This window comes from Solanum verrucosum, unplaced genomic scaffold (genome assembly GCF_900185275.1).
Source record: "Solanum verrucosum unplaced genomic scaffold, falcon-dt-bn FXZP01000157.1, whole genome shotgun sequence".
NCBI classification, from domain to species: domain Eukaryota; kingdom Viridiplantae; phylum Streptophyta; class Magnoliopsida; order Solanales; family Solanaceae; genus Solanum; species Solanum verrucosum.
The window spans coordinates 328,605-354,825 of record NW_026020185.1 but is presented as its reverse complement, the minus strand read 5'-3'; the positions used below and the strand labels follow the sequence as shown (position 1 = coordinate 354,825).

At 34.0% G+C, this 26,221-nt stretch overlaps 1 long non-coding RNA gene and 1 pseudogene across 1 annotated transcript; one reads left to right on the top strand and one right to left on the bottom strand.

Annotated features, from left to right (window-relative positions):
- Window positions 1–7,276: 7,276 nt before the first annotated feature.
- Window positions 7,277–13,626, top strand: LOC125829324 (uncharacterized; annotated as a pseudogene).
- Window positions 12,751–13,221, bottom strand: LOC125829325 (uncharacterized). Its single transcript, XR_007443085.1, has 3 exons — window positions 13,112–13,221; window positions 12,912–12,934; window positions 12,751–12,818 (listed from the first exon to the last, which is right to left on the bottom strand). It is a non-coding gene; the product is annotated as an uncharacterized LOC125829325 (long non-coding RNA).
- Window positions 13,627–26,221: the final 12,595 nt, after the last annotated feature.

Below are 26,221 nucleotides of genomic sequence, written 5' to 3'. Positions count from 1 at the left end.
TCTGAAGCAAGCAATGGAAGAGTCATAGCATTCAAATCACTCTAGACATGGTGAAGTGGGGTCTAGCGTGTCGTTCAAGTAGCACAATGATAACTTCAAATGGTGACTCAAGGAGTTCCTCTTTGTTTCCCTTTTTCACTCTCATTCTATATAGCATTGGGGACAATGCTTGATTATTAGTTGAGGTGATTTAATTTATAATGATTAGGAGGACAAGCGGATTATTGTGTTAGTTTGTGTAAGTCCCTTGTTGAGCAAGATGAATATCTATCATTTGAATGGTGCCCTAGTCGAGTGTGATCTTTTTTCTATTTTGGTGTTGATATCGTCCGGTTTGGTCCTACACTTCAATTTTTTAGTGCACGTGCTTGCTACTTGTACTTAGTGTCCTAGTTAGGCCTCGTTCTTTGAATGATCTATGAGCGCGAGATTAAATATCATCTTCGTGAATAGTAGATGATCAAATAAAATCGAAGGGTTTTTTTTATACCAAGGTTCTTCCCCAAGGAAAAAAAATATAGAGTTTGTGTTTTGTGTATCGAACCGAGTTGGTGTTTCCCTATGATAGATTGATAAGAGACTTCTTTAATAGAAAATATCAAGTTTAATCTTATTTTGAGTCTTTTGTCATACTTCTTGCAAGTAAAACCACCAAAAAATTGTTTTAGAAAGGAATTTGAAAAAAAAAATTGAAAAATGAAGGAAAAAGTAAATTCAAAGCATTCTCTTGGCATGGCTCGTACATTTTTCATTTGGCTTTGTTATTTACAAGCGAGTGTTGATTCACCCATTGTAGTTTGTCTAAAGCCATTCGATTTAATTGATTTTGAGACTACATTGAGACCTTGTTGGTTTGTAATGCCTTGTGAGGTGAGATTTTGAATAATTCTTGTGTATGCATATTGTCTAGAATTTCACCTTGAAAAGATGAAATTCTAGATATGTCTAGGCTCGGAAGATGAACCTTGACCCTCATTGACTAATCATTTTACCCAAGTTTTATTTCCCTTGAAATTGATCTTAGTTAACCGCATCGAGCCTTAACCAATTTCCTTGGTCACCAAGATTTCACACCTTGACCTTTTTGAATCCTCTACTTTGGCACCCTAATATCCCTAATTGCTAATGATAAAATTGTAGGCTAAAGGCCTAAGTTTGAGGGGGGAAAGAAAGACTGAAAATGTGATGTATGTAAAAGTCTAAGTTTGGGGGTATGTGCATCAAAAATAAAAGAGGGATGAGCTAAAGTGTTAAGAGCACCATAAGCTTTAATCAAAAAGTGCTTAGTGAATTCATGAATGAAAGAGCAAAAATAAGGAAAATAAAATTTTGATGTTAGCTCATATTGTGCACATGCCTCATGTAAAAATAAAAATGGGTGTTTGAAGTGTGATGTGATAGCATTAGGGAGGTTTATAAGTCACTTTGACCAAATGATTTCCTACCCTTTGCCAATCTACATTAGTTGCGATTTTTATATCAGAAAAGCATATGGTTCAATGTGTGAATGCCTTAATTCCTTTGTGAGAGTGAGTTTGATTGCATGATATATAATCCCTTGATATGATATTCATGATTGTGAGTGGGATTCTCTTGTGTGAGTGGAATTACATCCTTCAAGTGAATGGTGAGGTCTTTATTTCAATTGAGTTGCATGAATGCGATAAATTCGTGTGAAGTTTAGGCAAATATTGAAGGTTGATGACATTGACTTATGATACTTGAAATTGTGTGTGAATATTGTCCATGAATCTTGCTTGAAAAGTTGATTTCAAGGAAGATAATATTTTCTTTATGATGATGATGATGGAATCAATTGTGAGTTTTGTTTGTATATAGAGTCTTTTGTTTTTAATATTTTGAGTTTTATTGTGTAGTTATGCATATCATTTATCGTGTGTGGTTGAGCATCAATCATATGCTTTGTGAATGCTTTTCTTAAGGACAAACAATAGTTTAAGTTTAGGGCTTTGATGAGTTGGTATTTTACCATCTTATTCATAAATTATTGATATGTTGTAACACCAATAAAAGGATTTTAAGCCTTTGTTCTCTTGTGTGCATGCATTTCTTGGAAAATAAAGATTGAAGGATTTGGAATGAAAATTCACTGAACACACCAGCGAGGAATTGTCATCGAGCATGAATGAACAGGCGTTACGCCAGCTCAACATCGTCTTGGATGGAAGATCAATGTTTGAAGCACATGTGCTCAACAATTTAACACCGGTGTTTTTTTATTCAAACACATGCTCAATTGGAATGGGGCACATTAAATCTGCATCACAATCGTCACTGGACATGAAGTTTCCTAAGCATCTTGTAGCTTTTCATTCATAAATGTGGCGCGCTTCACACTCATTAACAAGACTCTACTTGACATGGTTTTGAGACATCCTAGAACCACTAAACCTTGTGCTCTTATTCCAAGTTTTGTCACGACCCAGGGGCACCTCCTAGACGTAACATGGCATACAAGACCCCAAGAGGCCTCATATAAGCAACTTAGCATTCATAGTCAAGATAATAGAAAATCGATAAGATATAAAACATTTCAAACATAAAAATTTTATAAAACAAAGCGGAAGTCTAATGCACTTGTCCCAAAAACCATCCAATACAATAGAATCTTGGGACACAACCCATGCAACAATGTTCAAAACATAAAATGAAAGAACATAAGGAAAATAGTGGCCAAATCCATGAATGCTATGAGGACTCACCAATCTTCAACCTTGCCTCTACTATGGATCCTAGCCACGGGGATGAGAGTTGGGAATGTCAGACCCTACATTTGGATAAGAAATGTAGGCAAGGGTATGTGTTAGTACAAAAAAGTACTAAATATGATAGCTTTGTACAAACATAACATAAACATAAAAGTTCGACAACATAAGTCACAAAGTATAATCAATGCACATAATAGACCATTTCAACATATAAGGAGAACTTCTTGAAGTAACCTCAATTCATACTTAGCCAAGACATGGGTAATCCGCTACTAGTCTTACTCATTATAGAAGGCAAACGCAAGCAACAATCCAAGCTCATCACCTATGATAACATATTCTAGCTTATCTTTTAAAGACATGAGGAATAGCCTCTTTCTTTATTATAAAGGAACGTGGTTAATCGCCTCACGTCCTTCTTACTTTGGGATCATGGGTAGTCGCCTCTTGTCCTTTCATCATGTGGCATGGGTATTCGCATCTTTGTCTTTCTATCATATGACATGGGTACTCGCCTCTTGTATTTTACTTAGGATCATGGGTACTCGCCTCTTGCCCAATTCTAAGGAATAAGGATAATCGCCTTATATTCTTCTCATTATAGGTTAAGGGTAATTGCCTCTAGCCTCATCATTCTCATGATTCCTAAGCTTAGATTCACTTTAGGTGAGCAATCCTTTCAACCTAGAATCATTCAATGTGGGGAATCTTTTCACACTCATACATAAGAAAATCATAGGGGAAAGATCCCTTCCACAACAATTACATCAATAATCAACAATTCATAACATATGCTTCACTCTTAAAGCAATTCATATCATAATCATCACATATGCTTCAATCTCAAAGCAAATTCATAATGTGTCTTATTCATTCTATAAGAATACACACAAACCCATAAAATTCTCCTTTCATAGATTATAACCCATTTACATCAATTCCATCTTAGAAACATGGTTTAAGCATGGCTACATGGGAATTCATCATAAAAAGAATAGAACCCTCTCAATTCGTGCATAAAAATCATAATTCAATCAATTGAATTAACATTCATAATGACCCACAACTTAGGAGAAAACCCTAACTCAAATTGGGGAATTTCTACTTTTCAATTTCGGGAACTTTAGGGTTCCATGGATGCAAGGATTCCATGGATGAATAAAGCTACCATACCTTGCTATCAAAGCCCACAATTGATTGGAGAATGGAGACTTGACCTTGAGCCCTAGCTTCAACCCTTCTCCTTCTTCTTCACGTTTCTAAAGAGAGAAATATTTTGGAGAGGAAGAACCCAATTTCTTTTGGTAAATTTAAGAGAATGACTTGAATGGGTAAGTTTTGGGGTTAAAATCACTTATATAGGTGTCCTAGGAATGGGTAAAATGACATAACTTTGTTTTAAAGAAAGATGGAAAAGACCCAACTAACCCTTTATTAAAACTGTCGAAGCCCCCTTCAGAAAGCTCTTCACGAGCCGTCAAGAGTGGCAGTCGTGGTCCTTGATCAGTAGTTTGGCTTGCCACTCCAAATACCCCACTTTACCACGACCCTTCCCACGGCCCGTTAAGGCCTTCACGAGCCGTCTAGTGGCTCATGTGGAGGGTCATCATTTTGGCTATCTACTTCCTCCCCTCCACGGCCATCACCACAGCTCATTGACCTCTTCATGAGTCGTTTGGGTGCTCGTGGGAGGGGAGCCTTCCTTAGCTCAATTTTGTGAGCCACCACGGGATACACCACACCTCGTGGTGCCCTTCACGACCCGTTTGGACCTTTGTGGAGGGTGCCCAGGCTCAAATCCTTGGCTTGTGACTTGTCACCTAGCCCCTTAATTAGTCTACTAGGTTTCGAGGTGTTACACTTTAATGGGTAGTACTTAATTAGTTATTAAATCAGTTTCTATACATATATGGATCTATTGATGCTTTCAAGTTTTAATCTAAAAATCAATGGTTACAAACACTGGTTGAACTATATAGCTCTATATTGGCTTGAGAGAGCAAAATAAGGTTGGGTAAGGCATTATTAGTGAGGACTTGAGAAAATTGTCATAGATTTAGAGCTAGAGTTAGTCTAATTTGATTTATTTATCCATTTAAGGGTAGATCTAGAGATAGTCTAACCCACTCAAGAAATGTTTGATGTTTTGTTTGCATGATCTAGAGATAGTCTAACCCACTCAAGAATATTGAATATAGCATAGACCAAATAATATCCAAGGGTTTGATTGATTTAGAATTGATTAATTATTGCTTATTGAGTTGAAGCCTCATCGACTTTGAACAAACCCCCTAGTCGTCTCCATCATGTTGAAACTCTTTTGTGTTGATCTCTTGATATTGATACTTGTGTTTGAATCAAATTCGTGTTTTCCAAATCCCCCAATTTTACCTTCTTGTTTTTTATTACATTGTGGTAGTTAGTCTTGGGTTGAAAATCAAATAGAGTGTATGTCAAAAACACTGCCACATACTGAATATGAAGTTAAGCCACCGCTGCCACAATCTACAGAGAAATTGTATCAAAACGATGAGCTCGGGCTGTAGAACAACTTTTGTGAAGCTTTTATGCCGAAATCATGGATATAAAAGGAGGATCTCAAATCCGTTCTATCATATATTTTTCTGGGCTTAAGATGAGAGAAATGATTTTTAAATGAAGAAGGTGAGGTCTGTAAAGGCCTCCACCGACCTTGGGTTCCACTTCATAAGTTTGTTTATATAGTCTCACAGAAAAGTGAATATCTTTATATTTTGAAGTTGTATGGACAAATAGTTAAGTTCGTTGGAAACTAGACTCGTAGACCTTTGATTTGATAAGTTTTGGTCCCACTAACATTTATATATTGGGATAGACTCAAATTTCAGAAAGTTTAGGAAAGTAACTTGTGATTATTTTCTGACTTTTATTTTACCACTCGCTTGACTTCAAAATTTTAAATACAACCATTGTGTGAGTCAAATACATCATAACGCATCCTTCATAGGATAGTGAGAACTCTTAGACTTTCCCCAAAGGCACAAGTTAATTTAAACATTCTATGTGGGTGGGGTGCTACAACAATCACAATAGGTTATATTTTTTCACTTAAGTTTGATGTCTCAACACATATAGTCACAATAGATTGTATGTGCTCGCGCATCATATTCTAGTCTCTCCTGCATATAATGAAATACAATGAAGATATATAAAAAGAACAAGATATATATATATTGTGTGTGTGTGCACACACTTGTATATTATTGTATACTAATGTATCGAACTTATATTTTACGAAATACACTTGTATTCATCACTCGAAACCACCTCAATCATCACCAAATTGTCGTTGTATCCTAGGACCCCAATCTCATACAATGTATTTTGATTTTAGAAGTATGATTCATCCAACTAGTGATACAGAGTAAGAACCGGAAGAGTATGAGAACAAATATCCAATTCACCACCCATCGATAAAGAAAACAAAATCCAAATATCATACATTATACTTTTCGATGTAGATCCCAATTTCCCTAAATTATCACGTCTTCTCCCTACAATGATGTGTGTAGAGGAGGTATAGGTGGTGGATCCAAGACCCAAATAGTCGATGATGGTGGTGGTTGGTAGAAGGATGAGGATATTTGTGTTTTGCAAGGTTGGATGACAACACTTAGGTTTTGTAGTTAGGCAATTGCATGGTTGATTTTTATTTCGAACGGTGGAACCAAAACCCAGATTATCGGTGACGACGATGGTTGGAGGATGACAATGCTTGGACTTTGTAGGATTGATGATAGCTCTAGAGTTTTGCACGTAGGGTTGATTTTAGTTGGGAGGTAATTGTTGCCAAATACAATGTTAGCTACGAATTTTTTAAAAAAGAATTGTTTTTTAAGAATAGATGTATGAATGATAAATAGATCGTATAAGTTAGGTAGAGCATGTTATTTTTTTTCTTACAAAAATGATGTAGCGGAGTATATTCGCATTTTATAGGAGAGATAATTTAGTAAAGTAAAATAATGGGGAAAGGAGCAATTTTGAAATTGAAAAAACAACAAGAGTGGTCTCTTACTCCAGAAAAGCAAGGTGGGAAATCTTAACAAGAAATATAAGACTAGTCTCTTTTTCCTTTTTTCCTTATCAGAAGAAGAAAGAAGAAGATACTTTTTATTTGTCTCTCAGGTATGGTGTTCTCTTACAATCAATCTATAATGCTTATGTTTGTTTATTTAAGAGGCCGATCCGCCCACCCTCATGATGGATGGGTCAAACCTGTTTTTTTTCCATGAAAACAAACCAGACGCTCAACGTCTTTTTTTTCCGTTTTCCCTTTTTGTGGCCCTTCCTACAGAGTTTTGAGTTTTGACCAATTGTTAATTAGATGAAAATCAACATTAGGGTAAGAAAAGGGAGTTTGATTGAATATTTTGTCTTGTTAGTATGTGTCATCAGGCGTATTGTATTTGTGAACAAGGTTCAAGCACGCGTTTACTTGGACCTTTTCCATATTATATTGGGTCTTGTCTTCTAATTAATTAATCTCGTGCGTTTTTGTGACAGCACAAAATTTGACAGCTATATAGTCTTGCTTGTGAGGCTGTCATTATAGTTCATCTATATTGGCAGCCCAATTTCTGAGGTGCGTCTTCTTTCTTTTCACCGGCAAAACAAATATATCATCATGGCTTACTTGTCTGGAATCCTCCAAAGACCTATAGTTGCAGCATCTGCAGTTGCTATAGCTTCTGTATCTACTGATCTTCATGAAAAATTCTGGCCATCTAAGTCATTACACAACAATTCCCAAGAAAAGGAAAAGATAACACCTTGGGTCTCTCACATATCTCTTTCTAAGCTACCCCATTTCTTATCCTACCTCACCACAATACTTATTTCCCTGCCTATTCTAAATAACACCACTTTTACTTCACTTTCAACCCTTCTTTTCCTACTTCTTCTCTGTTGCTCAACTCTTATCAATCAGCAGCATTGCCCAACTCTGCTAATCCCTTCACATATATATATACACTTACTTCTTCACCTTCCGAGGTGTTGTATACATGTCACTTACCTGAGCCAAATGCATCACAGAATTCTGATTATTCACCACTAAAGTCTACCACTCTGGTAGTATTGTTGGGATGGTTAGGTGCAAAGCAAAAGCATCTAAAGAGATATGCAGAGTGGTATGCATCAAGAGGATATCATGTCATTACATTTACTTTCTCGATGTCTGAGATTCTAAGCTATCAAATCGGGGGAAAGGCAGAGCAAGATATTGAAATGCTTGTGAATCATCTAGTAGATTGGTTGGAAGAAGAGCATGGAAAGAACTTGGCCTTCCATACTTTCAGCAATACTGGATAGTTAACGTGAGTTCTTGATGATACTCATTAGTCTAGGAATAGAACAGAAACATAAGTATTTACATTTTCCTTAATACTAGCTTGGTAATTATTGATTGACTTCTTTTATTCTCGTGGCCTTACAGTTATTGTGTCATTTTGGAAAAGTTTCAGAAACAAGATCATGCTTTAATGAGAATGATTAAGGGTTGTATTGTTGATTCTGCCCCTGTCGCAGCTCCCGATCCACAGGTATTGCTGACTCAAAAATTGTGATGATAAGATATCATTTTTATGTGCAAGTGTCAGAAGAGTGTTTCTTGGAGAGTAGTCTTATTTCTGAAAGTTAATGCAGAGCACTTGTTTAGAGCTATACATTTCTATTGACATCCAACCTTTTCATGCTTTTATTGGACAACTATTACAAGTGTCGTATATAGTCAGGTTTTAGCCATTCAGAATTGCAAAGTTGTTTGGACTCTAATCAGGACCTGCTGTTCTCGTATTTTTAGCTTTCTTCTATCTTAGGGCCTTAACCATGCAGCCTGCTTTTCGAAAACTATTCTTATGCTTGATAACGTGAAAGAATCTTGAGAGTTTAGCTCTCTCTGACAACTTTTTAACAGGAAGCATTCTAAGCAACTTTTGTTTCACGGTTCAAGCTTTAAGCCTACTTATTATGGCTGAGAATAAGCCATCGAGGAATTTCCCCTTGGAGCTACTAAACTGCACACGTCCCTGCGACTACTGGATCTCTCCAGTAACAACTTTGGAGGAATACTTCCTTGAGGCTTCGAAAGGGCTAGAAAGTCTCACATGCCTCATTTTCAACAATAACAACTTTACTGGAAATATACTGCCTCAAACAGGAAACTTGACTAACTTGGAAGATTTGTACCTAATCCATAACATGCTCTCCGGAAGAATTCCAGTGGAAATAGGAAAGCTTCAGAGGTTGTGTGAACTACATCTATGGAAACCAGTTGTCCGTAACTACCCCAAGAGAATTGACAAATTGCTTAGTACGCATTGATTTCTTGGCTAATCAATTTTCAGGCTCTATTTCTGATGCCATTGGTAGGCTTAAGAATCTTGTTATTCTTCAGCTAACTCAGAATGATTTGTCTAGTCCAGTCCCATCAAGCTTAGGCTACTGCAAGAAGCATGAAAAATTGGCCTTTGTTGATAACAAACTTTCAGGATAATTGCCACCAACTTTAAGATTTCTATTAGAGCTGGACATGACTACTCCTTACAACAATTGCTTTGACAGTCCACTTCCTGAATATCTTCCCTTCTGAAAAATCTCAGCAAAGTTAACTTTTCTCACAATAAGTTCAGTGAAAACATTTCTCCGCTAGCTGGCTCAAATTCTCTAACAGTTCACATGACAAACAATAGCTTCTCTGGTCCTATCCCATCTAAGCTAGTGCTGTCCAAAAATCTTACCCATCTTCGCCTTTCTAACAACTTTTTCACTGGAAAAACCTCTTCTGAATTTGGACAACTTGAAGATCTTAGATGTCTTGATTTATTGTTCAAAAATTTGACTGGAGATCTACCACTTTCCCTTGCTGGCCTGAACACCTTGGCCATTTTCTTCTTATATCTAATCAATTTTCGAGGAAAATTTCCACATGGTTTGTGGAGGAATGGAAGGTCTTTGTGAGTTCAATCATTCATTCAACAACTTCACTGGAACAGTTCCAACAGAACTTGGAAACTCTCCAAAATAACTCAAACTTTTTCTCAGTTACAACAATTATTAGGTGCCATACCACCAGAATCAGGAAATCTCACAAGTTTAAATGTCTTGAATCTTCAATGAAACAAACTTTTTGGCTCCATTCCTTCAACTCTTTTTTTGAGAAAGTTAACTGGTATTATAAACAAAGGAGTACACCAATAGTGTGCTCCTACATAGTTACATCAAAAGTATGAAAGGGCAGCCCAAAACAAAATCTATTTCCTATATCCCTTATAAACTGTCTAAAAATAGGGTAATTTCCCCTATATCCTTAGGTACATAATGGATACACCAAAAGTAAAATGTTGCTAAACAGTTCATCTTTATACTTTGGAAGGGAATGCTCTTGTTCTCAAAACATCTCTGGTTTCTCTCCTTCCAGATTGTCCACCGTATGCAAGCAGGGACAATCTTCCATCTCTCCTTGTGTTTTGATTGATTTCCATCTCTATTCCAGCATGCTAGTACTTCTGAAGTATACCTTGGCATGGCCCATCCAATAACCCTCAGATTAATGAACCATTGCCATAATTTTCTGGTCACTTTACAATGCAGAAAAAGATGATTTACTGTCTCTATTTCAGTTTCACAAAAAAAGCATCTGGAGCATAACTGCCTGCCCCTTTTCATAAGGTTGTCCTGGGTCAGAACTGCTTGACTTGCAACTAGCCAAATGAAACAGGCCACCTTATGAGGTATCTTCCCTTTCCAGATCATCTTCCATGGCCACCATTCCTTGGTTTCTGTTGAGATATTCAGCATCTTGTAGGCTGCTTTCACCTTGAACTTGCCATCTTTGTCCAAACTCCATAACAATTTGTCTTCCTCAAAATTGAGACTCTTAGCTTGTTCCAAGGTATTGTAGAACTGAATCATTCTCTCCACTTCCCAGTCATTGAGGAGTCTTCTGAAGGATAGATTCCAACCTTGTGCATTTTTTACCTCTGAGATAGTAGCTAGCTTCTATTGATTGAGATTGTAAATGTCTGGAAACTGTTGCCTCAGAGGTGTTTGCCCCATCCATATATCATTCCAGAACTTGGTCTTTCTGCCATTACCCACTTTGATCACAAAATTACCCCACATTTTTTTCCACTGATTTCTGATAGTCCTCCATACTCCCCTTTCATAATGAGTTTTAACTGTCTGAGTAGTCCATGGTCCTTCCCTACGATATCTTGCAACGATGATTTTCTTCCATAAGCCCTGCTCATCTGCTGCCAGTCTTCATAGCCATTTTAACAGAAGGCTCTTGTTTTGTGCTTTCAAATTCATAATTCCTAAACCTCCCTCTTTTTTGGATGTTATGATTGCCTCCCACTTAACCAAATGGTGCTTCTTCTCCCCTTCACCATTACCTTGCCAAAGAAAGTTTCTCCTGATAGCATCCAACTTTTTGATGATCTTCCCATGAATGGGGAAAAGGGACATCATGTAAGTTGGCATGGCATCAAGAACATTATTGATCAGACTGACTCCGTCATCCAAAGATAAATATTGACTTCTCCAGTTAACTAACTTCTTTTCACACCTTTCCACCATAGAGTTCCATACATTCATGGACTTACTCTTAGCTCCCAATGGCATTCCAAGATAGGTGGTGGGAATCTCTCCTATCTTACCACCTAAAATGTTTGCCAAAGTACTTATTTCTGGAACTTCATTCACAGGATAGATAAAACTCTTTTCCCAATTTATATGAAGTTCAGAAACTGCTTCAAATAGGATGAAGATAACCCTTAGGTGTTTTAGTTGTTCCTTCTCTGCTTCACAAAATACCAAGGTGTCATCAGCATATTGTAAATGGGAAATAGACACTCCCAGAGAGTTTCCTTCATTCACAATGAAGCCCCTGATTTTGTTATTCACCTGAGCACTCTTCAGCATGTCACTTAAACCTTCCATGGCCAAAATGAAGAGAAAAGGAGACAGGGGGTCTCCTTGTCTCAACCCTCTCTCAGAGGAAAAAAAGCCAGTTGGAGAGCCACTTATCAAAACTGAAAACTTCACTGTAGTTATGCAGAACCTCATCCATTTTATCCATGTGTTGCCAAACCCCATCCTCCTTAATGTTCTCCACATATGTTCCCAATTCAAATGATTATAAGCTTTTTCTATGTCTAGCTTGCATAGAATTCCTGGAGCTTTGGATTTGTATCTCATGTCCACACATTCATTAGCCACCAGTATTGCATCCATAATTTTCCTGCCCTTTATGAATGCCATTTGTTGTTCATCCACTAGTTTTGACATAACTTTCTTGAGTCTCTCTGTTAAAATCATTGATATGATTTTCCATTCCTTCAACTCTTCAAAAATACCAGAAGCTCTATGAGTTGAGGCTCTTTGAGAATAATATAAGTGGCTTAATCCCTTACGAAATTGGCTCTTTATCCGAATTACAGGTGATATTAGACCTGAGCAAAAATCATTCTATTTTATGTGCAAGTGTCAGAATAGTGTATCTTCAAACATAGTCTTATTTCCAAAGGTTAATGCAGTGCAATTGTTAAGAGCCATACATTTCTATTGAAATCCAACTGTGTCATATATAGTCGGGGCTTAGCCATTTAGAAATTGCTCAGTTGCTTGTACTTTTATCAGGACATGTTGTTCTCTTATTTTGATCATGTTCTTTTCTTCTATTTAGGCCTTAGACATGCAGCCTTCTTTTCAAAATATATTCTTATACTTGATAATGTGGAAGTTGTTCATTCTTGATTTAGTCTTCAAGGGAAGGTCGATGGCCTGGGGGTCAGCTGTGGACATTAGGAGAAGGGAGGGGAAGCTAGTACTTGTGTAGTTGCATATAATAAATGTTAATCTTTGCCTTGGTAAGGTTAAACTAATTTTGTCAAGTTCCCTTCTTTGTTTGTATCAAGGTCTGGGCTTCTGGATTTTGTGCTGCCTTTTTAAAGAAGAATAGTGTTGCAACAAAACGCAGCATGACTTTAAACGATAGAGATGTGACAATAGAAGCCAAAACTTCTGTTGAAACTAAGCCTGCAGTAACTGAAGCAGCATTGCTATTAGTACTAGAAAAGTTCTTTGAGGTGGTTTTGAACCTTCCCACCGTAAATAGGTAGAGATATCTTCCAGAATTACCTTTTCTGCAAATGTTTATCAGCCTGCAGTATTTTTAACAGAAGTACCAATATTAAATCTACTTTTTGCCTTTGTACTCTACTCAACGTACGAACTAGACCTTATCGATATCATGTCCATTCACCAATGGATTGTAATTATATTTTCAAGTCATTTGTGTGTATAGCAAGTGCCAAAAATAGTTTTGTGTTTGTACTTACATTGATGGTTGGATGAAATTGCAGGAGGCTTTATGACGTTCTAGATCTATTGACATCCCGGCAACCAAGTTGCCCTCAATTCTACATATACAGCAGTGCTGACAGAGTCATTCCTGCAGTTTTGGTTGAGTCCTTTGTAGAAGAGCAACGAAGAATTGGTCGCGATGTTAGAGCTTGCAACTTCGTTTCTACGCCTCACGTTGATCATTTCAGAAATGACCCAGAATTGTATACTTCACAGCTTACCCAATTTCTAGAGGACTCTGTCCTAAGCTCTTGCAAACAGCCTTCTTGAATAATTCCTAACCACAACACATTGATTCTTTCTGCCCTTTTTTCCCCTCACTTTGACCAAATACTTGGTAAAGCTTCTGTTTTCCAACTTTAAAGCAGTTATGCATTGATGTAGATAACATATACAGAGAATTAAGTTTTTTTTTCCATTCTTATTTAATTTAGTTGTATCTGTGGTCTCCCAGCAACAGAATTGTTGCATTGTACCCAAAATATACTTTTACTTTACTTTACTTACTACATACTACATATATAGAAAGGAGAGTTGAACTCCTTTTTTAACTGGAGTTGGGGGTATTTTCGGGTTCTCATTTAAGTGTTCTATAAGCTTAATTGTATCGTCAAGAGTTTAGATTGTACTATACTTCAAATTTCCAAAAAAAATCTTTCCTTTAAAAAAGTACCAAATTTGTCATCAATATTAACCAGTTGCTGTAATGGTATTTTAGGTATTCAACTTTAATTTTTGCTTGACATATTTGTAACTCCTGCATAAAAACAAATTAACTTGATTTAATTCTAAAATAACCCCTTTTATCCAAGTATATTTCAATTTTCCCCATAGTTATCCAAACTTTTGTTATTCCCAAAGAGAGGTGACATTGTAATTTTTTTCTTCCCTCATATGAATTCTTCTTTTTAAATTTATCGTCTCTCATGCAATTACTCAATTTTTTGGTACAAATAGATATAAAAGTGAATTTGTATTGAAGCATGCCCTCCTAAAGTTACTATCTCTGTGACTTCAGGTACTATTTTCAGGGGTTTTCGTCTCTTTTTTTTTGGCATTTTAGCATATGGGTCATTTGTTGGATTTAGATTTTCTTAAGAAAAGATGCTGATTTTTACACAAGATTTGTATGCTTTCAATTTTACCAATACGGCAGAAATACACCTGAAATGGCAATTGTTTGAAGGAGAGTGAGGCTCATTCTGCATATTTATTTATCGAATTAATATGAATGTTTTATTCTCCCGTAAGATCATTTTTTCCATGATTTTGAGATTTTAGGACTGGGTTTAAAGGGGATTTCAAGATTCAATAGGACCAGAATTGAAATATTTTTTCGTAAACTTAAAGTCGCACTACTTTATGCTTTTTTTCTCTATCAATACCTTTATTTTCCTTTTGTTCTGGGGAGTGAAGAATTAATTTTTTTCATTAATCATGAAAGTTTTTTAACAATTTATTTGTTCTTATCCAAGGAAACAGAAGCATTAGGTCGACTTGATTAGACAAATAAGAGCAATTTTAAAATCATTGGTAGTAATTAATTTATTTATATATAAGTATGTTTATTGTTGTTTTTTATTTTATTAATCTCTATTAAAAATTTATATAGCAGCAAATGAAATACAAGTGTGGCTTGTGGGAAAGCATTCAATGCAACCTTTATTGAATAGGGAACAGAAACACAAATGAGTTGAATTATCTCAAAGCTGAATGAATCATGTACCCTCACTCCTTTTTTCCCATCTCTTGGACTTTCATTGTATCCTCTTTTTGTTTCGATAATTCAAATAATCTCAATTAGTAGTACTTACCGTCTTCTGAACAGCAGTACTCCATCCCAAAATCATGATTGATTTGGAGTATTATGATCAAACTGGTTAATTTTTTTACTCAAATTGGACATTATTTAATTTTTTAAAAGTGGGATTTAAATACTTAAAAGTTACAAAGCCGTAGAGTTTTGTACTTGAAAATAGTTACAATCAGATATATTAAAAGATATGTAGTCAAGTAGTAATGATGTCATATAAAATGGGATCAAGAGGAATTGATGTTTTGCAAGTGTAATTAGAAGTAAAAAGAGAACGAACATAAATTACCTTCTCCTGACTGGCTCTACTTGTGGAATTTCGCTGTGTTTATTGTTATTGTTGGCTTTAATATGTGAAAGAACTACGGGATGGTATTTCTTAACTAGATTGAGAAGCGTTTAATCAAAATTTATATATGATTTGTTAAACTATAAGAAGTTGAAGCATGAGGAAAATCATATACATAAAGGTAGAAATGAAAAAGATTAATGAAGTTCCTGATTTACGTGTTTTTTATCAAATAGTTTCTTTGGGATCTTAGTGTTTTTCCAAATGAGGCAGAGTGTTGTGATGTTTATATGTTAGACGATAAACTTTTGGAGATGATGCCAAAGCCAGTGCTTGTTGTCTTATTTTTTTAGTAGTTTGATGTTAACTGATATATGTCAATGATCCTGGTTAGCTAATTAATTTTCTTCCATGTGCATGCTTAGTGAAAAAGAGAGAATAAAGCAAAACACCGAAACAAAGGTGAATTGGATGACCACTTCTTTATAAATAAACTACCCATGTTCTTTAGTTCTTTCCTTCCAACCTTAGATTATTTTCTTCTTATTGATGAATGATTCCATTAGGGAAATTATGTCATTTAGTCTCTCTTTTTTGGGTGTGCATTTGATATATCTTATGCTAGGTTTTAAAGGTGTGAATAGGAAATGAAGGGTTGTGAATCTCCTGAAGGTTGTGACTAAGCCGAACAGTTGTGACATTTATGAAAGGTTGTGTCATTTCTAAAGAGTTGTGACCGTTTGAAAGGTTATGCCTTTTCCAAATTGTTGTGACATTTCTGAAAGATTGTCTTCTTTCAAAGAGTTGTGACTTTTACCCTTTGTTGGCTATAAATAGAGAGGTTTTCTCTCATTTTTCTGCATCAAATTCTTCCCTTCTCTTGCATACATTTCTTACAAAATAAAATCGATCGATCGTGTCTGTGTGTGTGATTCGTTGCTGTCATTTTGAGTTAGTTGAAATTATTGAAGTTTGAGGTACCACTGCTTCTTTAATGGTTAATCCGTTTTATCTTGGGAGAAATTAATCGGCAACCTCGAGTACTTGAGGGGATTAATTTTCTTAAGGACACATAGTGAATCTGTGGACTCGGATAGTTCTTTGTTTTTTTTTCTTTTCATCTTTTATTATTTCTAGTTTGCTAATATGAATACAGGAGATAACAAGCTTAAGAAATTTAATTGTTGGTATTTTCTATGGTAAGGAAATTACTTATGTTTTCTGTGTTCTTTTTATTGAGAAAAACAAGATGAAAAAGAGAATTATTTTATCAAATGATAAAAGAGATTTGGGATGAATTAGTATTACTTTAATATGTTCGAGTATATTTTCTATAGTAAGTTTTCCTTGTATGGGTAAGATTATTTTTTATTTTCTTCTCAAGTGCATTCAAGCATTGCACCCCTTCAGTTTTCTTTTCAATGAGAAAAGTTATTTTGTGCATAAAGGTTAATATGAGCACTTTAATTATTTTTCCAAAATTCTTGGTTTTATATAACTATGAGAAGAAGTAAATGAACAGATGTTGTCTCCTAACAATATTTGAACATGAATTTAGTTTCTTGTTGAAATTAAATGTCTTCTTGAGGAAAATAGGAATATGATGGAAACTGAGAAAAGAAAAAAATAGTAAGAAAAGTGACTTGCATGGAATCATTGCTGACAGATAGAATATGATTCAATGAGAATAAAAATCAGTTTCTATCTTTATTTCCCTTGATTATTATTTTCTTTTTCTATCCTTTATAAGTTATGAGAATTATTTCATAAATGTTAGGATAGATAGTCATTATGTGATGATCTCAGAATATGTCTTTATTATGATTAATATGTATTCTGTTTAGAGGAGGAAAAAAATTTGTAGTTTTCTACTCCATGTGAATTTGATTTTGTTTGACTTTTGAAGACTAAAATCTTCTGATTTTTTTTACTCCTTTGGTTTGAAAAATATAAGAACTTCACGAACAAATAGATTGTGCATTTGTTTGAAGAATATAGAAACTTCACCAATTTGGTAAATACTCTGTTTGAATGAATATTCTGACTTGAAGAGTACAAAATCTTCGTCAGGAATATTAAGGCTAAATGATTTGAAAAAGATAAAATTTTCATTTTAGCTAGAAGCAATATTGTATTTGAGATTTCTGGAGATTAAATTTTTGGTTTACTACTCTGTCTGAATGTGAAATTGATTCGAAGAATATAAGAACTTCATCAGAATTCAAGGTTCATTTGGTAAAAATTAGAAGAATATAAAAACTTCATCGTTAAACTAGAAACAAGTTCTATAATGATTGAATCTTTATTGTTAGTATTCTAAATACTAAGTGGTATGTCTAGTTGTGGTAGAAAGAAGAAAAAAATACTAGTAACATAAAATTAGTGATTTTTGTGCCCGCAATGGGTGTTTCTATGGATTAAATCTCCAAAAGAAGGCTTTGTGTTGCCAATGTATATTTTGATAGTATACAATTTGAAAGCATGGAAAAAATATGTGGAAAATAATTTCAAATACTTGAAAAATGTTTTTGAGAACATATTTAAAATGTGGGGGTTCTTTACTTGTGATAAAGACAAAATTAGACTTACTATCTAATTTAAATTTGAAAGTACAAGATATGAAATTTAATGACATTCATGTATTATGTTAGACCCACAAAAGTTTTGGAGTATATTTGATATTGTGGTCGTTGAGTCTCTCTTTACTAGTATATGATATGACTAGTATAAAACCACAAAATTATATTGTGATTTTTCATGAAAAGATATGTCTATTTGTATAGACATGAACATTGGTGAAAAATGATCTGTTATGTTTGTGTTGTAAAACAAACATTTGGGTCATATTGCCCTTATTGGATCAAAGAGACTATGGTCATGGGTAATTCTATAACAAATTGAATGTTATGGAAAGGTCCTTCTGCAAAGGACATCTGGCAAGGTGCTGACTCTAAAACAATGTCTCTATTTGACAAAGTTATAAAAAGTAAAGAACAAAATATTTGTAGGAAAAAGTTACCTCACGGAAGGTCTTTTCAAATCCATTATTTTTGTTTGTTCTTACTTACTTGAATCAAATTGTTTGAAACATGAATGCTTAAGACATGTCAATTACAAAAACCTTGCAAAAACTGATCAACTTAGAAATTTTGCCTAACTTCTAGTGCAATAAATCAAAATGTCAAGTATGTGTTGAATCTAAGTATGTTAAACATACTTATAAATTTGTTGAAAGGAATTTTAATCCTTTAGACTTGATTTACACTAACATTTGTGCTATGAAGTCAACATTATCTCTTGGTGAGAAAAAGTGTTTCATAAAATTTATTGACAATTGCACTAGATAGTGGTATGTCTATTTGCTGAATGGTAAGGATGAAACAATGAAAACATATAGGCAATATAAAACTGAAGTTGAAAATCAGTTGGATAAAAAGATTGTCATAATTATAAGTGGTAGATATGGAGAATATGAATCTTCTTTTGTAGAAATATATTTGAAAAAATGGAATCATCCATTAAATTACTGCACATACTCACCTCAATCTAATGAAATTGTTGACAGGAAAAAAACCAAACTTTGAAGGAAATGTTGAATGTCATACTTATAAGTTCAGGTTTACCACAAAATTTGTGGGGGTGCTATCATTATAGCAAAAGAGAACAACAAAAAGTTTGTATGTTCAGTAAGAGAGAAACAAAAATTTTGTTGTTAATAAAGGGAGCAACAAATAAAAAAAACTTTTATTTGTTAAGAAAGGGAGCAACAAAAAGTTATGTTTGTTTAGGCTTTGTTGTATCCTGATAGAGAATTGATTGTCATCCCATAAAGTATATACAAGCAATAACTCTTAAAAGATAGTGATCTAACAATTTCCAATACAGTCTATTCCATATGAGAAATGGAAATGAGGGAACTATTCCCAAACGGGTCAAAATAGGACCTAAGACTATGGATTGTATAATCATTGGATATGCTACAATGAGTAAAGCATGTTGATTTATGGTTCATAAGTCTAAACCGTCGGATATTCAAGTGAACTGACTAAACGGCCTTAGAAAGAACCAAATGAGAATGTACTTAATAAAGAGATTCAGAGGCGTAGTAAATGTCAATGGACAAATTACTTCCTCCGGGTTTTATTTTGTAATATTTCTTCTTGAAAATGAGTCCATATAGTCGAAGAAGATATGTCTTATGTGGACTCATCCTTTTTGGAAAGAGGCTGTCAATAGTAGATAGATTCAATATTGAGCAACCACACTTGAGAGTTGGTTGATCTTCCTCCAAGAAATAAACATTTGGGTTCAAAGTGGATCTACAAAAGGAAAAGAAAGTTGATGAAACTATTGGCAAATACAAAGACTTGTTGTCATAGGCTTTAGACAATAAGAAAGTCTTGATTATTTTGACACATAATAGCCGCTAACTAGGATTACATCAATTCAAATGTTAATTGCGCTAGTTGCAGTATATGGCCTTCAAATTAGTCAGAATGGATGTGAAAACATTTTTTTTAAAATGGAAAATTGGAGGAAGAAATTTACATGGAACAACCCGAGGGCTTTGCGGTTCCTGGTAAAGAAAAAAAAGTCTGTAAACTTGTTAAGTCACTTTGTGGACTAAAAACCAGCGCCCAAATAATGACATGCGAAGTTTGACCAAACTATGTTGGAAAATGAATTCAAGATTAATGAATGTGATAAAAGTTTTTACATTAAAGACACTCCAAATCACAAGGTCATTGTTTGTTTTTATGTTGATGACATGTTGATCATCAAAAGAGACATTTCTAACATAAATGCTACTAAGCATATGCTAGAATTTAACTTCGATATGAAAGACATTGAAGTTATTGATGTGATTGAAAGGGTACTTGACAAGTTCAAGTATTTGGATTTCAATACTGTCAAGACTCCAATAAATGTGAGCTTTGTACTTCAAAAGAATGAAGGCTAAAGTGACTCACTATTGGATTATGCTAGAGTATTGAGAAGTATGATATATATCATGAAGTGTACACAATCAGATATAGCATGTGTTATTAGTAAACGGAATCGGTTTACAAGTAATCTCAATCAAACTCATTGGATGACAATGAAAAGAGTTTTGGAGTATTTGAAACATACTTAAAAACTATTGTTTTGCATTATAACTAATATTCAACAGTATTGGAAGAATATAATGATGTAAATTGAATCACCAGGTCAAATGAAGTAAAATCCACGAGTGGATACATATTTATTTTTGTGGAGAAGCAGGAAATCTTCCAAACAGAAAGGTATCGCTCGCTCTACTATAAATCTGAGTTTATCATCTAGATAAGTCAGGTGAAGAAGTTGAATGACTCCGAAATTTCTTGAAAGATTTTTTGCCCAAACCTTTAACTTCATTATGCATATATTGTGAGAGTTAGTTTGCAATAGGTAGGGCATGAAGCATGATGTATAACGAAAAGTATCGTCATATATGACGTAGACATAATATCGTTAGAGAACTACTCTCTAGTGGAATTATCATAATTGTCTATGTAAAGTCAAAGGATAATGTGTCGGATCCACTTGCAAAAGGCCTAACTAGAGAGGGAGTTGATATATTATCAAAGGGAATTGGACTATGGCCGAGGACAAGTCATTGTGGCGGTAACTCTACCTAGAAGACTGGAGATCCCAAGATCTAGGTTCAAGGATATCAAACAAAGTCATTGATGACGGTTCAACATTGTAAAAAAAAAAATTATGGTCCATTCTCATTATAAGACAATGTTCAGTAACAAGGATAAAGACATTAGGACTTTTTAAGGGTTTCTAAGTTTGATACAGGGTATATCAAATAGTGTATCTACGGGATAACACATTTAGAAATCACCTATGTAAGAGTGAAGTGTAAGATATCAAATCTACTGATTGACCGAGTATATTCAATATATGTTCACTATGGAAAGTTCAAAGGAAACCCACTTATCCAGATGCAATCAATCCTTACTTACGAATCACACAATTTTTCATGCATATGTTTTAACAATAACCATTCCTTATTCATGTAGGGGATTGTTGGGTTTTAAAGGTGTGAACGTGAAATGAAAGGTTATGCCTATGCCGAAGGACTGTGACCTTTATGAAAGGTTGTGTCATTTCTAAAGGGTTGTGACCGTTTGAAAGGTTGTGCCTTTTTCCAAAGTGTTGTGACCTTTCTGAAAGATTGTCTTCTTTCCAAAGATTGTGATTTTTACCCTTTGTTGGCTATAAATAGAGAGGTTTTCTCTCATTTTTCTGCATCGAAGTCTTCCCTTCTCTTGCATACATATCTTACAAAATAAAATCGATCGATCGTGTTTTTGTGTGTGATTCGTTGTTGTCATTTTAAGTTCGTTGAAATTATTGAAGTTTGAGATACCGCTACTTCTTTAATGGTTAATATGTTTTATCTTGGGACAAAATTAATCTGCAACCTTAGGTACTTGAGGGGATTAAATTTCTTAAGGACACACAGTGGAATCTGTGGACTCGGATAGTTCTTTGTTTTTTTTTCTCTTCATATTTTATTATTTCTGGTTTGTTAATCTGAATACAGGAGATAACATCTTATTTGTTTGTAACCGAAATACTAAACTTTCAATTTATATTTTGGAGTTAATTTAGCATTGTTCAAATGATGTTTTTCGTTCTTGTTTATATGAACTGAAACAACTGACATGCAACATTGGGCTCGTGCCCAGCACGGGCTTATACTAGTTTTACTTTATAAGCAATAGTGTGCTAAAGCAATATCATTATGAATAAGCCTACGATAGATTCTACTCTTTATATTTCAAGTGGTCGTTTGGTAGAATGTATTAGTAAAAAGTCAAAAATGATGCATAAATTAGCTTTGTGTATTAGTGCTATCTTGTTTGACACACTTTTTTTATGGTATGTATTATAAATAATGCTTGCATTAATTATACACTATTACTAATAACATGAATTTTTAGGTATTAGTAAGGTAAAGGGATTTAATGCATGCATTAGCATGGTTTAAGACTCAATTACCTCTCAAAATTCTTTTTTTCTTACATCATTTCCACCATTATTGTGGAGGATATCTTTATAAATAATTATTTTAATCCAATGCATATTATTTTTAATATACCATGTCAAACAATGCATAACAAATAATCTATGTATAACTAATGCAAGAATTATTAATACACTCAATTTAGCACTATTTTTAGAGTGAAATGTCAAAAACACACTTAAGCTATACTTTCTTTTAAGTTTCATACCTAAATTGTTGGGAGTGTGAGTGTAGACATTAAAATTTTGTGAAATTCTATAAAACGTGTTCAATTCTAGTTGGAATCAACAAGATGTATTTGATTCCAATTAGGGTTCTTGGAGGTTAGTCCACCCTAAACCCTAGTTCATGCCTATATAAAGAATATTATATTCTCTTGAAAAGGCATCTCAGAAAATGCCATAAATTCATGGAAAAATCACAAAGAGATCAGAAAAACATCAAATGAATATTGTATTTCTTAAAGAAATCTTAGACATTCCGTAAATTCATAAAATATTCATAAAGAGATCAAATCCAAATCATCCTACTTTCATAAATTCGCCACAAATGACCCTTGAATCATGGATAAATATTTTATGGGAGAAGAATCAAGGGAGGAACATAATTGTACCCGCACTATTTATCAATAAAGTTATGTTTCTTCATATTTTATTTGTGATTGTAATTTATTTTCTATCACTTTAAATATTGTTGCAAACAGTGAGTTTCATATCTAAATTACTACTCATTAGTCTGAGAAACACATCTCACTAGTGTGTGTAATACAGTCTCTCTTTTATTTAAAACTAGGTGGAGAAGGCCTGTGGCAAGCACGGGCCCAATACTCAAACTAATATTGTTGAAATTCAGTGAATCAACTATGTACTTATTATGCTTCTGAAAATATTAATGACGCAAGAGTCAAAACTACTGCAAAAGATGGTTAATATCACATACTATTAGAAATATTCAAAACATGTACAACAGACATCAATATGGTATCTACTTGAACGATCTGCAAATATTAACTAATGTTATACAACTAAAAAAATATAGTGGATGTTTCACTTTTGGCATATAACATGACTATTTCATAATTTGGCAAATATAAAGGGCTGAGTCAAAGTTCGATTTTTAGTAGCTAATCTTTTGCATTCAAAAAATCATAGCACAGGGAGCTCTGTTGAGGTTCTTGAGAAAATTGTGTGATGTTAGTAAATTTGGAAAGTTGAGGTGATTGATAATGGAATTGAAACTGTTAGAAAAATGACATATCACATAAGAATGTGGTATAAAATATTACCTGGAAAGACAGAATACCAAGGCGATCGAAAAAGCTAAATAACCAATTTACTTCATTCTCCCTACTGAGCGAACTTGTACCGACTGAGAATTCAAAAACTTATCTTTTCCATTTAGCAAAAGTCACAAAATCAAGTTTTTGTAATTAGACAGTGTAAAGTCTGTCAAAAACTGAAAATGTAAAGTACATTTTCAATTGTATGAGCAAACATTTGTTGAGAAGTTCAACTACTTGTGGAGGTCAAGTTAAAAAGTATATCTATGTATTATGTCTTAAAAAGTTGTAAGTGCATAACAAATGTAAAACAATTTGAATAGCTTTTCTTGGAAGTACATGCTTACACTCTTTAAGTTGGCCTCCACAAGTAGTTAAAGCACACAAATATGTATGTAGAAAATCCAATAAGGAGTCATCAGAAAAAAGACAAATAAGGTACACTTTTACATGCTAAAGGAGGATAGTTGTTGATCCTAAATGGGAGGGTCGAAGCTAATTTGAACTACCCTTGTTTGGAGCGAACAATTTGGTCACCAGATAAATTTATTCTCCTAAGTGCTTATGATTTTTATGCTTGTGTTTATCTATCTTGACTTCTAAGTCTAATTAAGATACTAAACACTCTTCTAATCTTTTCAGAAACTTACATCCATGATCAATGATATCCAATTGGAAGAAGTACATAGCTCTTTGCTCTACAACTCTTCACTTGCATTTACATTCCATGGATATAAACTACTTGTTAGAATATAAAAAGATAGTCCAGTGAACTAAGCTTCCGCTATCTACGGAGTACGAAAAAGCGACGAACCATAAGATATAGCAACACATAGTAAAACAATTTATTCTTCTTTAGCACTTCTCCAAATAGTTGAACTGTTACAGCTAAAAACTCAATAACCACAATGTATTCCCAGCATTGTATTGGCAATTTGGCAGCATATAATACAAATAAATTTGACATTTCCCAGAGAAATCAATCCAAAGTTAGCAACTTTAATATCATTCAGAAAGAAATATACAGCAAGGTAAAATATTAAAATATGAAGAAAAAAAAAGTATTGGCAGAAACTCAAAAGTAATGCTTACAAAATCTAACCTAGCTAAATATGTCCCAGTAAAGGCAAAAAATTGAAGAGAACACAAGGAAAATTTAACAATAGAAACCACTTCAACCACAAAAAATTACAAATTCGAGAAGAAACAGAACAAATAAAAGAAAATAGGCAGAGAGATGATAATAGGAAAATGGAAAAGAAAAGCTAAAAATGTCACATAACTGATCTTTTTATTTCCATTAGTTTGGTAATAAAGCAACATGTATATATGTGAAATGTAGAAAAGCAAAAGGACAGTAGCATTCACTACAAAGCTGAAATGATTGGACACATATCATGTGTTTTCTAGTTTGAATAGCTTACACAAAAGTTTATTCCAAAAATGAAGTTTCTTGGTTTTAGTTTTTACGTTGCTTAAATTCTACTAACATATACTCTGAAGCTATAAGAACACATATAATTTCTCTGCTCAAGCTCAAGAGTAAAAATAGAAGCTAAAATATGATCAATGAATACATTCTCAACATATGTGCTCCTTTTTTTCTTAGATAGAAGCATATTTTAAATTTTGTATTGTCTACTCGGTTGCTACTTCTTTCTGGCTAATAAGACTTGATGAACTTTTGTCCAACTGTTATAGTACATATTTTTGTGACCTTGAAGCCAGAACATATGAAATCAAGTTAAAACTCAATTTCATTTTTAGAACTATTATGTGTAATTAAATAGAGGAAAGACTACTAATGAAGATTCCTTTTGCAGACGAATAAGCTTATTAAAGCTACTTGTTGTGTTCCTCTGTCAGATGCCATAACAATCAATATGAATTTATTTTGTTGTCTTCATGTGTAATTTGAGATCAATATAAAGTGATATTAAGGTTTTTATATCAAATCAACCTTCTAATGACATTACACCATAATTGGGAGAAATATGCAATTACAACCTTCAAAAGTACACTGCTAAAGAATGAAGATGAAATGCCCCAAAACAGGTTACATTGTTCACTTAACTTAAGTCAAAAGGTAAGTGACGGAAGAAAAAGATGTGGTTGATCCTTCCGACATAAGCAGTTATGTGTTTAACCTTACGCTTTCCTCGTTATTGGCTTTCAGAAACCATATGCTGCTTTTACCTACTTGTATAAGTAAGATTTTTTTCAACTTCACAACCTCCAGAGGATTCCAAGTCAAAATGACAGAAAACAAACCCACATATAGCTTTTGTGAAGGAGTAACAAAACATTATCTGGACGGGGGAAAAGCATTCATATAAGTTAACTCGCCCTGCAACTTAACACAAAAAACAACAACATACTCCGTGTAATTTCACAAGACCTAGGGTAGGATGTACGTAGACTTTATATCCCTACTTTTATGAGGTAGAAAGATTTTTTCCAATAGATCCTTGGCTCAAAAAACAACATGAGTTGAAGCGTTTAACTAAAGCTATAGATATTCAGAAGACACCACGCTATATATAAATTTAATTTGAATTGAAATATTTCACAGAAGAAAGATAACATTATGGTTAGCTAACCTTCTTGAGGAGATAACGAAGAAGTGTTAATTGTAAGAGCGCCAGTA